The 14742-nt window shown below is 42.5% G+C and overlaps 1 long non-coding RNA gene across 1 annotated transcript in view; it reads right to left on the bottom strand.

The window, feature by feature from the left end:
- Positions 1 to 14742, bottom strand: part of LOC123286021 (uncharacterized) — a 40541-nt gene that overhangs the window by 10108 nt on the left and 15691 nt on the right. The window contains exon 2 of the long non-coding RNA XR_006528192.2: positions 1131 to 1191. This is a non-coding gene — a long non-coding RNA (uncharacterized lncRNA). The remainder of the gene's footprint in view (positions 1 to 1130; positions 1192 to 14742) is intronic.

The raw sequence follows: 14742 nt of genomic DNA, 5'->3' as shown, positions 1-14742 counted from the left end.
TTTAGCAAAACGGAAATTGAGCCTTAGAAAGAGTAAGTGACCTGCCCACCATGAGATAGCAAGCTCCTAGCATGCTGAGACAAGGTTGAGATCTCCTATCTTCCAGACCAATGATCTTCCCAATTCTGGTAATTCCTTATATGGTTTACTTTTTAAAACATGGGCTGAGCCCACTTCCTACTCCCAGCTGTGGATTCCATTTCTTCATTTGAGAGGAGGGAATCACAGCTTTCTGATGCATCCTCAGTTAGCCTGATGTGAGCAGGCCTGATGTTAGGCCCTCAGTGAGCAGGTCTGGCCAGCCCTGGCCAGTCCTGCCCCCCACTGCTCTTTGCCACTGCCATTGCCCAGATCAGACACCCTCTCTTCTCACTATCCTGTCACCCACACATGCACCTCACTCCAGCTTCCAGGCCTCTGCGGTGGCTCTTCTGTTACCAGGGAAGCCCTCTCACCGTGCCTTAGATCCAGCAGTTCATTCATTCCTCACAACAAACTTATGAGACATGTAGCAGTCTTATCCCCATGTGAAGTACAGAGAGGTTAAGTTATTTGCTCAAGGTCACACAGCTTGTAAATGGTAGACCTGGCAGTCTAGGTTATAAGAAGTGGAAATAAGAGATGAGCCCAGGTCTTCCATCCCAAGGAGGCCCCTGCTCTTTCACATTCATTCCATTCTCTCAGGAAGTGACATCACTAGTTTCCAAACTCTTCTTTCTTGAGTACATTTAGGGAAACTGGTTCTTACCCTAGAGAGTCACTTCCGAGGGCAATTAAGATGTGGGAGAGTTGGATCTTCTGGTTTGGGAATTTTTTTCCCGCTAAAAATGTCAAGCACAGTCATGATTAAAAAAAAAATCTGTACATGGGATATTTGCATTTCCTCACTAGAAAAATTCACCTTTAGGGTAGAGCATTTGATGGAAAATTCCAGTAGAGAAAGGAAAATTTCTCAAAGAGTGGTGAGCAATTGCGAAGAGGAATTTCGAAACTGATAGGAGAGGCATTTGGTAACCTCTGATATTTGTTACTGCAAATGCTAAGCCTTGCAGAGATAATAACTTCAGAACAAATGAGTGTATTAGTCAGACTGAAGAGAGATTTTGCACTGGCTTTAGGTGTAGACTTACCCGAAGAAAAGTGTCTGATGGCCCAGTTCTCTAGAGTTGTGTTCTTAGATGGGCAAAGAAGCTGAAAGGCAGAATAGAGAATCCTTAAATTGGAGCAATATGTACAAGCTCTTAGAGTGAGAACACTTATTGTTCAATTGATAAACACCTGCAGCCCTTACTTAGAAAATTCAAGTGGAAAGGAAGGAACGTGAGAGGAATGGAGAGAGGGAGCAAGGGAAGGAGAGAGGGAGGAAAAGAAGGAAAGAAGGAAGGAAGAAGAAAACAGCTAAATGCTGTTTCTCTCCTCACGCCACTAAAAAACTCTCATCTATTATAAAGATAAATTCTATTCTATTCTAAATTCTATTTTCCACCCATAATACTAACTCTGGTCTCCAACACAAATACACACAAAAAACTAACCCAGGGAAGGATTAACATGTAGAATTACCCAGAAGAAAGTTTAGTCTGTTATTTGAAAATCTCAGTAATGTGAGTTGCAGTTTATAAAACACCTGAATTTTGCTGCATCCTTGCAGAACTCTTTATGGAGCCATGGCAGTGGTGCACACCTTCCAAAGGCCCAGCTTAGAGTGAAGGTGGATCTGTACATGACAGGGCTGGCCATCTATGAGCTCAGCTGCAGCCTCTCTCCATCCCATGGCAGAGAGTACTGTCCTTGGTGGGACAGATGGAAAGAATAGATCCTCAGTGAAAAAGAGTCGGTGACATGTGTAACCAATGAGAACACTATGCTGAGAGACAAGGGCCTGGGCTGCAGTCTCGGCCGTGACCACTCACTTGGTGATGGCAGGCAATCACTCTCTTCTCAGGTCTCAGGAGAAGGAAGGGGCATGGCCAGATGGTCCCTTAGATCCTCCTCCAACTCTAACATTTAATTATGGTAGTGATTCAAGTCACTTATTTCACTGTTTCCCCACCTATAATGTGGCCAGGTTGGACCAAATGACCTCTAAGTGCCCTCTAGCTCTGGGCATCGGTGGTTCTATGATGAAATCAGTGCTCACTAAACAGATGTAAAAGGAGGCTGTAGTTGCCAAAAGCATAAAGGGATTTCAGGCTGCTCCCAGGGTTCTAACTCAGCCTAAAGCACGAGCTTCTCCAGTACAGGTCAGAGGGCAAAAGGGTGAGGCTCTTGACCACTTGGGCACAGAGTGGGAGCTTCCCACGTCTGAGGTCACCATCTCCCACACAACTCCTGCCTCCAGATATGCTGTTCCAGTAATCCTGAGCATCAGAAGACTGGATGGGCCTGGGTTTCATAAGTCAGCGTCTCTTCCAGGACCTCTGATTTCACCAACCCCAAACTTCTTGCCCTGCATTCCTGGTAAATAGTTTTCCAGGCCCTGCCTGAAGGCAGCCTGTTCCATCTTAGAGGGCTTTGACCATAAGAAGTATCTTGAGTCAAGGTGTGTGTCAAGGTCGGTCTCCCTGGAACTTCTACCATTGGCCAGATCCGCCCTCTGTGGCCTCCCATGGCCAGTCTGTCCTCTCTTTTCCCATAGAAACCCACCAGACCTTTGGAGATAGCAGGTAGGGTCTTATTAAGTCTTCTCCAGGATAAGACTCTGGTTCTTCTAATGACATGGTTTTCAGCTACCTTACTCTCCTGGTCTGTAAATTCTCCACATGGTCAAACATGACATGGGATTTTGGAGATAAAAGAATTAGGTTTGAGCTGTACATCCACCATGGGCTGTATTCCATCAACACAGATGAATTGAATTATTTATTTAGGGTAAATAAAATGTTGGACACAGAAAGCTTGTAAACAATGAAGTGCTCTATAAAAAATTATTAGTGGGGCCAGCCCAGAGGCATAGCGGTTAAGTTCGCACATTCCGCTTCGGCAGCCTGAAGTTCACCGGTTCGGATCCTGGGTGTGGACATGGCACCCATCATCAAGCCATGCTGTGGCAGGTATCCCACATATAAAGTAGAGGAAGATGGGCACGGATGTTAGCTCAGGGCCAGCCTTCCTCAGCAAAAAGAGGAGGATTGGCAGCAGCTAGCTCAGGGCTAATCTTCCTCAAAAACAAAAAATTATTGCTGCTACTATATATTACTACTAAAAATGACAATTACTACTATTGAATCAAGAACATAATCCATTTGTCTTCCAAGAGTACAGAATAGGAATGGGGGTTGTCCTCCCCTGCTCTGGACATTGCGTTCATTTGCGTCAGCCTGACACCATCATTTCTATCTTGATGGGCTGTGTCTCAGAATTAGTTCACCCTTAAGCTTACAGAAAACTAAATACTGCAGATTTATTACACATGCTGTTGTCAGCTAGGTTTTCCCAGTTCTTGTTATTGTAATGTGGAGGAGTTCACATTTGTCTGACATTTTATCTTTTGTTCATCCTTTTCAGATACTTTTGGACTATGATTCAGCCATCAAAAACAGTGCTTTCCAATCCTATCAGAATCATCGTGGAAATTTTTTGAGAATAAATATCCCTTTTAAGCTCTGTTCTCAAGATTCTGATTCATTTGTTTTAGAGAAGGACACAGGAAGCTATACCTAAAACAAGCATCTTAGGTGTTTATCAGTCAGCGTATCAGGATCCATTTGGAAATCCAGGGTATTCCACCACCTCCTCTGCTCAGTTTCACCTTCACACTTGATAAACCTGATTTTTCTAGGGAACTGCCCGGAGGGTAAGAAGATACCTACATGGAAGGACAGGCAGCGACTCTTCCCTACCTTTTGCATTCTGTTAATGTTGTTCTTTTACAAATCATTTACTTCCTCATTCTGTGAAATAATGTAGATACGGCAACCCATAAGTGAGCAGGGCGTATGGGTTATCAGACACACAAGCTTCAAAATGTCCCATTTCTTTTGTATCAGGCAGCAACCTACCTGCCTATCCCAGAAGTGTGCAATCTGTCCTGTCTAAAAAGCCAAGAGCAGTTGACCATCTCTTTGGCCCTTCTGCATCATGATTTCACAATGAAGCCCTCAGTTTGATTAACAGTTGAAAGGTCCTAGATGCATTTATCTTCTGGCTGAGAGATAACACATGCAGCAACTTGCTGCTCCAATGCCTGTAACAGACATGGCTAATCAATCACAGTCCTCTTCCTGGCTAAGCCCAGAGGCAGCCTCCAAACCCTTCTCAAACTGGAGCACAATTCAGCTACTACCAATTGATCTGAGTAGGCGTGTAAGTTGAAACCTATTTACCGTCCCCCATCCAGCCAACACTTTACCCCTTCATTTTACAGGAAAGCCCCAGAGAAATGAATTTACTTCCCAAGTTCACACAGCTTTGTCTAAAGGGATCTAGAAGAATTCTTCCTGGACTACAAGGAACCCTATGTGGTCCCCATTCTGTTAAATGATTCATTCATTCGGCACACTTACTGAGTATCCTCTAGGCGTTAGGCAAGCATTGTAGGGAGAAGAAAAGGAAAGGAACAAGATATAGTTTTTTCTCTCCTGTGTGAAGTCCAGTAACATAAGACCTAGACACAAATAAAGATCCATGGGGGTTGGGGATGGAGGCCAAAGAAGCTCGAGGGAAGAAAGAATCACTTGGTGGTCATTCTAAGGAAAAGTGTTTTTCCCATCTTTCAGTTAAAAAAACCAAACAAACATGAATTTATCATAATAAGAAAACTCACTATATTAAATTCATGCCTGTGTCAGTGTGATCCCTTCAAATCTCCTGCAAGGTAGGGACCCTGTCATTTTATTATCTCAATGACACTTCACACACTACCACGTACACCCAGAATTTCACCTCTACCCTCAGCCTAAATCTTCTTATATTTAAGTTCCGGGCATATAAGAGCACAATTGTGTTTCTAAAAACCTTTTAAAATGTTTTAGCTCTGTGACTACTGGATTTCTTCATATGTATCTACGTTAAAAGGCTTTGCCTGCATTACTAAGGCTGTGGTCTACTTCTTATATACCTCCTAGACAAGAGCCTCCTTGTTACGTTAATCCAGAGATCATTTCTCTGGCCTGCTCAGGCCCTCACAGGCCTACTCTAAACCCTTGATTCATTGTTCTCAGAAATAGGCATTTCTGAAAACAAGATGCCATTTTATTTTTGGGGTCAGAGCTCAAATCTTTCTTATTGCCTCTGGTGAGATGATATTCTGTTCCCCTTCTTCCATTAAGTCTAAAACATGCCCTAAAATATGTGCTAATTAATACATCTGTTTGTCTTACAGAGCAGTTGAAAAGCATCTATTTAAACTGTGATTCACATCTTTCCTTTCAGCCTGTCTGCAAATTTTTGTGCATGAATCAAATGAGGAGCCTGATTGCGCTACCATTTTAAAGAGCCAATTAAAAAGTTCATTAAGTGATACTGGTGTGTTTTAGCGCAGGTAATAGAAGTGTAAAGTTATACACGGCATTAATAAGCTGGAAGGTACAACTGACTTGATGACAGAATTCATTTCTTCACATTTTCAAAACTGTCTTTTGGAGGAGAACTGTGTGTCTCTACTGGAGACAGCACTGGGCACTTAGTCTGTGCAGGGCACAAAAGTAAGCCATATGTGTGTACTCAGAGAGTTCAGTGACAACGGCTTTACAGTCACCCCTTTAGAAGAAGGACTGACCTATACATCTAAATTAACGCCAAGGCCAAATGCCAAATCTAACCTACATGACTTGTGTTTGGCCAATCACAAACTTGCTCCCAGGATTTTGAATCTTTAGTGAATGAGGTGCAGATGGAGGAAACATTTGCAGGTCTGGCAGTTCAGAGCACCTACACATGGACCAGACCGTTCCTGACATATGACACCTTGATGTTGACTGTAGATCCTGCCTATTGCCCACGCTTATTCTTTCAGTCTCCCACTTATTTTGTGATCCCTAATATCTCTTCCATGTAGTACCTTTTCATACGAGACAACCAGAGTCTGTTTCTGTTGCTTGTAGTCAACAATCCTGATTAGTTCTAAAGCAGATGATTCCTCCCCTAGAAAGCTTGTTACAAGTGAATGATAGAAAGATATCCTTTAAGTTACTTATGGAGAGACTGCAATTGCAGTATAATTTTCTAACTAATTGCTCTACAAGAAAGGGACCAGCCGCTGCATTAAAGCAGTACATTTCCAATTGCTAGAAAAGTTGAAACAAAGAGGAAGTAATCATTTGCCAGGGATGCTCTGGAAAGGATTCTTGGATTTGGCAGGAGAATGGACTAGAATCTAGTCAACGTCTTGGAAAATGTTTTCCAAGTGCTAGAGACCTATGTTCCTTGTCCAGCTACATCTCTCAACTGGCTGTAACTCACCAAAGGCTCTCCAGCTGGAAGACTAGGGACTTGGGCTGAGCACCAGTGGGAAGGGCTAAGGTTCGCACCTTTCTCTGGTCTCCTTGAAACAGAGCTAAATCTAGATCAATTACTTGACTTTTTGTGAGAGGCAGCCAGCCCCATTCTCAGTGATGAGTGTGTACTCTCCCCATAGCCATTTTTGTCTAATTCAAGGTCCTTCCCAGTTGGTTCTTTGAACAATCTTAATAATGCCTTTTTGCTCTATAAAGAGCAAAATCTTATTCTGTTCCTGGGGTTGGAATCTTGAAGTGGATAATCCACAAGGTAGTTGATTCACAGGCACGTCATCTGTAAGATGGACTAGACCAGCCCAAGATGATCTATGAGGCTATGAGAGGGCCCAGAAGGCATATTTTCAAATCCAGCTCTAAAGGAGTGAAGTCTAGAACCAATGAATGAAGTTATATGACCATACACAGGCCATCTTATTAGGTTCCTTAGCCATCTGTCAGCCAAAGTGGCTGGAGAACTCTTAGAGTTGAGAAACTGGAGGCCTGGAAGAACCCTGTCTTGCCCGACATCACACTCTGAGTTGGGGTCCATGCTAGAATGGTATCTCGTGATGCCTAACACTGTGCTCTTCCCAGCTGTCTCCCACCACGTTCCCTGTCACCTCCAGCCCTGCCTGGCAGGCTGCTATCTTCTCACCAGAGGCTGAGCAGGGCTCTGCTCGCACCCCATCGGAGAGGTGTCTGTGATGCTCATGTGTGGGGGAAGCTCTCACTGCGGTTCCTGCTTATGCCAAAAACACCCTGGGAATAAATAAAGGTCCCCGCTCTGACACCTTCTACTCGTACCAAGTATGCATGTGAAAAAAGAAGTTTAAAAATAAAACTCACAGTGGTAGGGATTCTCTGCTATTGAAAGAAATTCCTTAGTACACATGACTCAGGTAATAATTTCTTTGGCTGATTCCACGGAAATTTTTTAGAGCTAGAAATATGGCCTAAGAAAGCAAGTAGTCCAAATCCCCTTATTTACGAGTGGACAAACTGGAGCTAAGACCAGAAGGGTGTTTGGTGAGTTCAGTGGGCTTTCCGCTGAGTTAGAAGAGTTTTCCCGTCCTTGGGGGCTTCCTGAGATGGTGAGAGTTTGCATGGATGACACAAATTAGTGGCTAAAGAATACTAATACATCATTCTTTTAAATTCCACTGAAGAAACTGAGCTCCTTTTACCAAAACCTTCCTATGGGGCTGCTGGGGTGAAAGGTAGGGGCTTTCAAACAAGCTTATTGCTTCTAGAAAGGTGACCTTGGACAAGTTAATGTCTCAGAGCTTCAGTTTACCTGTCTGCAAATAGAGAGAAAAAAATTGGCTGTCTCTACTGTTGGCTGGAGGATTAAGGAGGATCACTTTTGCAAAGCCCCTAGTCCAGGCCCTGGCATACCCTCAAGGATCAGTACACATTCCTTCCTTTCCTGCCCCCTTCCCACCTGGCTTCTTCCTGCCTTGGCATGTGTGAGAGAACTGAAATAGACAAAGCCACGAGGAGCCCTTTCCTCTTGTAGAAGCCTATCTCTCCCAAACGGAAGACATTTGGGCAAGGATGTTTGAGACCCCTGAGGACCCTGCTATAAATATTTGTGGTAAAGCAGTGTGCCCCTATGAAGGGCCGGTGAATTTCAGGTGCCAGGCTAACCGGTCAGAATAAACGTTCTGTATGTTCTAAATGAGTCCTGAATAAAGAACGCCTTAAGGTTTGGGGAAACATATGCAACAGGCCTCTTCTTTGGGGACAAGATTTCTCAGAGAGTCAATAAAAGCGCTAATCCTCACTTAAGACCAAGGACCTGAGTTTTTATAAGCTTCCTTACAGGAATCTTAGGCGTCAGATTATCCACCCTCCTAACCGGCCCTGGAGTCCTGTCTGCACCATTCTGGACACCTCAGGGACAGGAGCTGCCAATTTTATGACAGCAATTAGGTTCAAAACAAATTTTTTTTTTAAATGTAAGCTATTGTCTACCTCCTGTTACCTCCAACTTTTGGCTCTTCTTCTATACCTCTGGGGTCACAAGGATAAGTTTGTTCCTTTTCTGCAGGTTGCTGGAGGAAGAAAGCCTTTGCTCTTCTAACATTAGGGCACAAGGGTTTCTACAAGAATGTTAAAACATAGGCTATTTCATTCTCTAAAAATTAATCATGAATTTTGGTTTCTGGGGACCATGACAAGTGGGCAATTATTATATATGGCGTATAATTTTCCTGTGGTTGAGCTTTAAGTCAACAGAGTTACCAGTTCCCAAACATCATTGGCAAGGGTGAAAGATCTGGGTTTAGAATCAGCAAACTTGTGTTAGAGCCTTACCCGGTCTAGATGATCTCAAGTAAGTATCTGAGCCCAGGCCCTCATCCGTGGAAAATGGAGATTACAATGGAGCTGTAGAGTGTGGTAAAGAAGTCTGGAAATCTGCGTTCATGTGGGGGTGGTCGGAGGGGGTTCGTTAAATTTAGTTTCTGTCTGTGAATGAGCCATTTGAGCTATGTAAGTATCATTGTACACATTTGTAGCCACTCAACTCTTTCTTCAAATGAAATCTCAATTGGGTCTTTAACATTTAAAAATTGATAAAAGGGAAAGTTGGGGGGTCAGCCCCCAGGTCGTCTCTAACTCTGTGATGCCAAGTTTGAAAACCCCTGAATATACGGTCCTGGTCAGCTCTAACAATTTCTTTATTTCAAGCCATAAGAGATATTGTAGTTGAAAGTATTTGGGAAACTATAAACTGTACTCTAAATGTAAAGTTTATTGTGAATCATTTCGAAAAGCCAATTCTTTGTAAATTCTGAGTATGTAGTTACCTCATTCCCACAAAAATCCAGAGCCTCTGCAGTAAAAACCCTGTCCCTCAAAACCACACACTGCTTATTTTTTTCTCTGTGGTGAGCTTGTGCCCATACTCTTATAGTGGCCGCTTTCATTTCAGACCCCTTTAAAAGTCCCAAAAGGCCAACAACAGTCTTCAACAGTTGGAAGTCCTTGACAGTTCAAATATCTTCACTGAACTAAAGGGCAGATTTTTGTTACAATGACACGCACTATGTGTATCAGTTAGTCTTTGCTGTGTAACAAACCAGTCCAAAACTTAGTGGTCTAAAATAATCATTTTTTAGCTCACAATTCTCATGGTTAGTAATCTGAGCTGGGCTCAGCTAGGTGGTCGTTCTGATGAACTCATCTGGGTACGCTCCTGCAGCTACAGTCAATGAGCAGGTTGGCTTGGAGCTGATTAGTGCTGGAGTTTAGTTAGGCTATGTGTCTCCAGCATCTAGCAGGCTAGATCAGGCTTTTTCACATGCACTTGAGTTGTAAACACAGCAAGAGAGGGGAAGAGCAGAAGCTGCAAGGTTTCTAGAGGCCTAAGTTCAGAATCTGCAAAATATTACTTCTGCTGTCTTCTTCTATGGATCAAAGTTACAAGGCCAGCCTAGATTTGAAGGATGGATAAGTAAACTCTGCTTCTTTATGAGAGGAATTGCAAAAGCGAGTGCATACAGGGATGGGTGAGAGTATTGTGGCCATCTTTGGAAACATGCTACTGCCCCAACCAATGCCAGTTTTTGCTTAAAGATATTACATTTGATATTCTTGCTCCTTGATATTTAAAGAGGTATAGCATATGAAAAGTGCAGTCTGGGAACTAAAATATATACAAATTACAGAGAAAGTGAAAATAAATCTGAGTCCTTAATTTGTCTGGACCACTGTGAAGCCTTATCTCCTGTCCACAGCTTCCTCATGTCTGGCCCTGTGTGCTCACTCGCCTCACTCACTGAGGCTTCTGTCAGGATTCCAGTTTGTCACATGTCACTGGGAAATGACCCGTGAAAGTTCCTCTACTGGAGGACTCTCAACTCGTGGCATGGTTAGGTCAAGGAAGTCTTGAGAAATGCCTTGTGCTTTCTAAAGAAAAAAATTATGTGGTGCACGAAGGAACTTTGCCACAGAAAGAAGAAATTAGTCAGTTGTTGTAAAAACATAAAAACAAAATAATGCCTGTACTAGTACATAGGCTTTGTAAAGATCACAGAGTGCTCTGATTTATTAACCTAAATCAATTAGTCCCCCTAAGTCTCCTGAGAAATATGTGATACAAGTATGTGCATGTAGTTGTGCTGCAGATCAGCAGGAGTGGGTGTATAGGATTTTATACATTCAATCAGACAGCATCTCCTGGGCAGAATCACCATAGGGGACAGTAACAGCTGACAGACAGAGCATATACTAAGTGCCAGGCACTCCTAGTGCTTACACAAGTTGACTCATTTAAGCTTACAATAAGCTAATGAGATGGGTACTACTATGTCCCCATTTACACTGTAAGTTCACAGTGGTTAAGTGACTTGCCGAAGGCCTAACTTGTAAGTGGAGGAGCCGGGACATGAACCCCGGGCATGCCAGCACCTGGGCTCTTAACCACTATGTTCTACTGTCTCTCAGGGGACATATGACTTATGCATGTGGTTCCTGCCCTTAATGCAGATGTCCCTGGCTCCACATGTGAATCATGAGGCTCCTTATAATCACAAATGTCCCTTAGACTCTGATTCAATGGATCTAGGGTAGGTATTCACAGAGCGGTATAGGATATAAAATATGAATAGGAAAAAAATGCAATAAATTTTTTAAAAATATAATAAAAATAAAAAGGTAATCAACGAGGTATAGGAAAAGTGTTATGCAGCCTGAAAAGGGAAGATATTTCTGGCTAGAGAGGTGGAGATCTAGAAAGGCTTTACAGAGAAAGAAAATTTGATTTGAACTTGGGTGGTTGAGAGGATGTGTGGATAGAATGAATGATCACCTAAGGCTGAACGAACAAAATAGACTGTCTCCACCTCTCTCTGTGTGGCAGTGCTGACTCCTGGACTCTGCTCTGTGTGGGCCACAACAAAGAGCAGGGAGCAGGCCTCTCTTGATACTTCTTACCACACATTCGAAAGCCAACTCAACAATCATTGATATGAATTCTAGGAGATAATATGGTGCACACACATGTAGAAACCATCCATAAACTGTAAAATTGAAAATAAATGTTACGGGGCCGGCACTGCGGCCGAGTGGTTAAGTTGGCGAGTTCCGCTTTTGTGGCCCAGGATTTCGCGGGTTTGGATCCTGGGTGCGGACATGGCACCACTGATCAGGCCATGTTGAGGCAGCGTCCCACATAGCACAGCCAGAAGGACCCACAACTAGAATACACAACTATGTACTGGGGGCTTTGGAGAGAAGAAGAAGAAGAAAACATTGGCGACAGATGTTAGCTCAGGTGCCAATATTGAAAAAAAAAAAAGAAATGTTAGTTGTCTGGTAGGTTACGTGTTACATATCATCCACAGTTAACAAGGTATAACTGTGTATCTAGTAGATTATCAGTAACATTTCCACTGAATCTATTAAAGGTTGGTTATTTAATTGGAGCTGGAGATATACATTGTGAAGAAAGTGATACTTGCTAACAAAGAACTAGTGCACAAGGAGATTTAATTGTTGATTGTCATGATGCTGGGCTCCTTCAGAGGCTGGGATTGCTGAGTAATGGGGGCCCAAGCACTGGCCTGGCAGCTAGGAGAAAGATTAATTGGGGACAGCTGTGGCTGCAGAAGGCATGTCTCTACTTGAGAGGGCAAACAGATCAGAGAGGAAGCCTTTGGCTTTAGATTGTTCTAGAAAGAAAAAGTAATACTATAGCAGAGACTAGATGATATGAGAATCAAGAAAGAATCAGATTGAGCACTTTGTAAATACTAAGCATTATTAATAATTATGGTACTTTGACATTATGATATTTGGAACACAATAACAGAAGTCTCTAAAAGCCAAACTTGTTTTTCTCATCATTGTAGGATTATGGGGAAGGCTAGATTTGGAAGGGACCTTAGAGAACCCTTAGTCCAACTCATTTCTTCTAATTTTAGAGCAAACAGCTCCTCTGGAGCCCAGGAAGCAAGTTGACCAAAGTAGGATAGTAAGTTGTTCTAAATAAAGAGAGATACAATACGTTCCACTGGCGTTTTTGAAAAAGAAACACATAAGTATTTTCTTGGGATTTCCAATTGTCAAGCCTAAAAAGCTACTGATACTTAAACCACTGGGTTGCTATATTGAGAGAATTCAAAGTTGTGCTACACAGCTGGCAAAAGATAAGAGAAGAAATGGCATGAGGTTTCCACAATCTTTTGGACCTGCCTCAAATGCTAGGACAAATTGTTAATCTTTCACTTAAAAATCACTTATGAATGCTTACTATTAATCAAGGCATTTTCAAAACTCCAAAAGGCCTTGAAGAGCTCAAAGTATAACAAAAGCATTAGACCATTACTACCTACTACTATCACTAATAATATAATAATATGAGATATAAAGTGTTAAAGACCTGAAGAGACATACAGGCAGTTGAAGAAGGGTTAGAATACCACTGGTTCTAACGATCAGGGGTTCTAACGATCAGGGAAGTCTTCATGAAGAAGGTGACACCTGAACTGGCATTGAAGGACTATAGGATTTGTACCCACAGATGTATTTGGTAGGCTGGGAGAGGTGGGTTCCCCAGTATGCAAACACATTGCGGTGGAAAAGAAGGAGACGGGTTTGTTAGAGCACAGAATGCAGGAAGAGGAACAGTGAGAGAGAATGCTGGACAGAAAGGCTTAAGGAAAACATCACATGTCAGTTACAATTTCCTTTCTTGATTAATTATTCTCATGATGATAGAAAATATTTTCAAAGTTTATTTTTCTTATAATAATCAGCTCATTCAAGAAAACTTGGAAAATACGGAGAATAAATAGAAACAACTTTTATTATTTAATAATTTGCTCTATTTCCTTCCAGTATTTTTTTTACTAGACATAGCAGCTTTGATTTTGTAAAAATATTGTTCTAATCATATTTAATTGGTTTTCTCAATAATGTTAAACCTTATGTGAGAGAGAGGTCCTGTGAGAGAAATTTCTTATGTCCAATTACAGCATTAGTCTCAAAGAGATAAAAAGCCATGATGAATTAAATGGAAACTCTGATCCAGATGCTGCTGCAAGAGGGCACCACCCTTCCCTGCCATTGCAGAGGCATCGTGCCACCTGTTCAATCACGGGTGATGCTGACCATGCTCCTCAGGGATCTCCAGGCAGGGTGGGGACTCTGTTGACAGCTCGCAGAAAAGTTTGCTAATCATTTAAACCATCACCTCACCATTCCTGAGTTCTTAACTTTGGCTCCATTTTTGGTCTGTAGGGTATGTCTTAAACCAGTGTTTCTTGGACAGTAACGTGCATGGGAATTACCTGAGAACCTGGTTAAAATGCAGATTCTGATTCAGGAGGTCTAGGGTGGGCTGGAGATTCTGCAATTCCAACAAGCTCCTAGAGGACGCTGATGCTGCTAGTCCACAGACCACACTTTCAGAAGCAAGACAGAGTGTTTTCTTTTCTTGAGGAAGATTAGCCCTGAGCTAACTACTGCCAATCCTCCTCTTTTTGCTGAGGAAGACTGGCCCTGAGCTAACATCCATGCCCCTCTTCCTCTGCTTTATACGTGGGACACCTACCACAGCATGGCTTTTGTCAAGTGGTGCCATGTCGGCACCCAGGATCCGAACCAGCGAACCCCAGGCCAGCGAGAAGTGGAACGTGCGAACTTAACTGCTGCGCCACCGGGCTGGCCCCAACAGGGTGTTTTCTTTTTCATACCAAGACATCTTTTTGTTGCTTCCACCAGAGTAAAACAAATTCACTTGGCCAAAACCTTTTTCCCCATAAATCTATATAAATAGTGTTTTATTTACTTTGGATGTTTTATTGTGGCTGAAAAAGCTGAAGCCAAGGCGATTTTCATCCCTTTCTAGGTAAACTATTTGCCACCTGGATGTTAAACGGATTAGTTGTTGTTGTTGTTTTGCTTTATTTCTGTGCTATGAACATTTCACCCTGATGTGTCGAAGGGTGAATCTCTTGTCTTTGATTTTCCCTTAAGCGGTATGGGCCTTTGGGCTTTCATTGTCAGGTTAGCTCTCTGCAGCTCACAAAGCTTCCTCTAATTATGCCCCATCACTCTTTCTGACCAATGACTGTTTCTGACCAAGGTCCTGCTTTCTTCCTAAGGACTTTCCGTAATTCTCAGGTTGGATCTCTGACCTCTGTCTTCTATAGACCATTTTCTCTTTTTATTTTAATCTCTTTAGGCTTTTCTCTATAATCTAGAAGAGATTCTCAAGCTTATTCTTTACATCACTGACTAGATTTTTCCTGGTCATTTCTGCTCTGGGTTCTCGCCCTGCAAAATAGGTGTTAATTCT

The sequence above is a fragment of the Equus asinus genome, chromosome 5 (genome assembly GCF_041296235.1).
Source record: "Equus asinus isolate D_3611 breed Donkey chromosome 5, EquAss-T2T_v2, whole genome shotgun sequence".
In the NCBI taxonomy this organism is placed as follows: domain Eukaryota; kingdom Metazoa; phylum Chordata; class Mammalia; order Perissodactyla; family Equidae; genus Equus; species Equus asinus.
The sequence above is the reverse complement of the archived record's forward strand: the minus strand, read 5'-3'. Positions and strand labels throughout refer to the sequence as shown.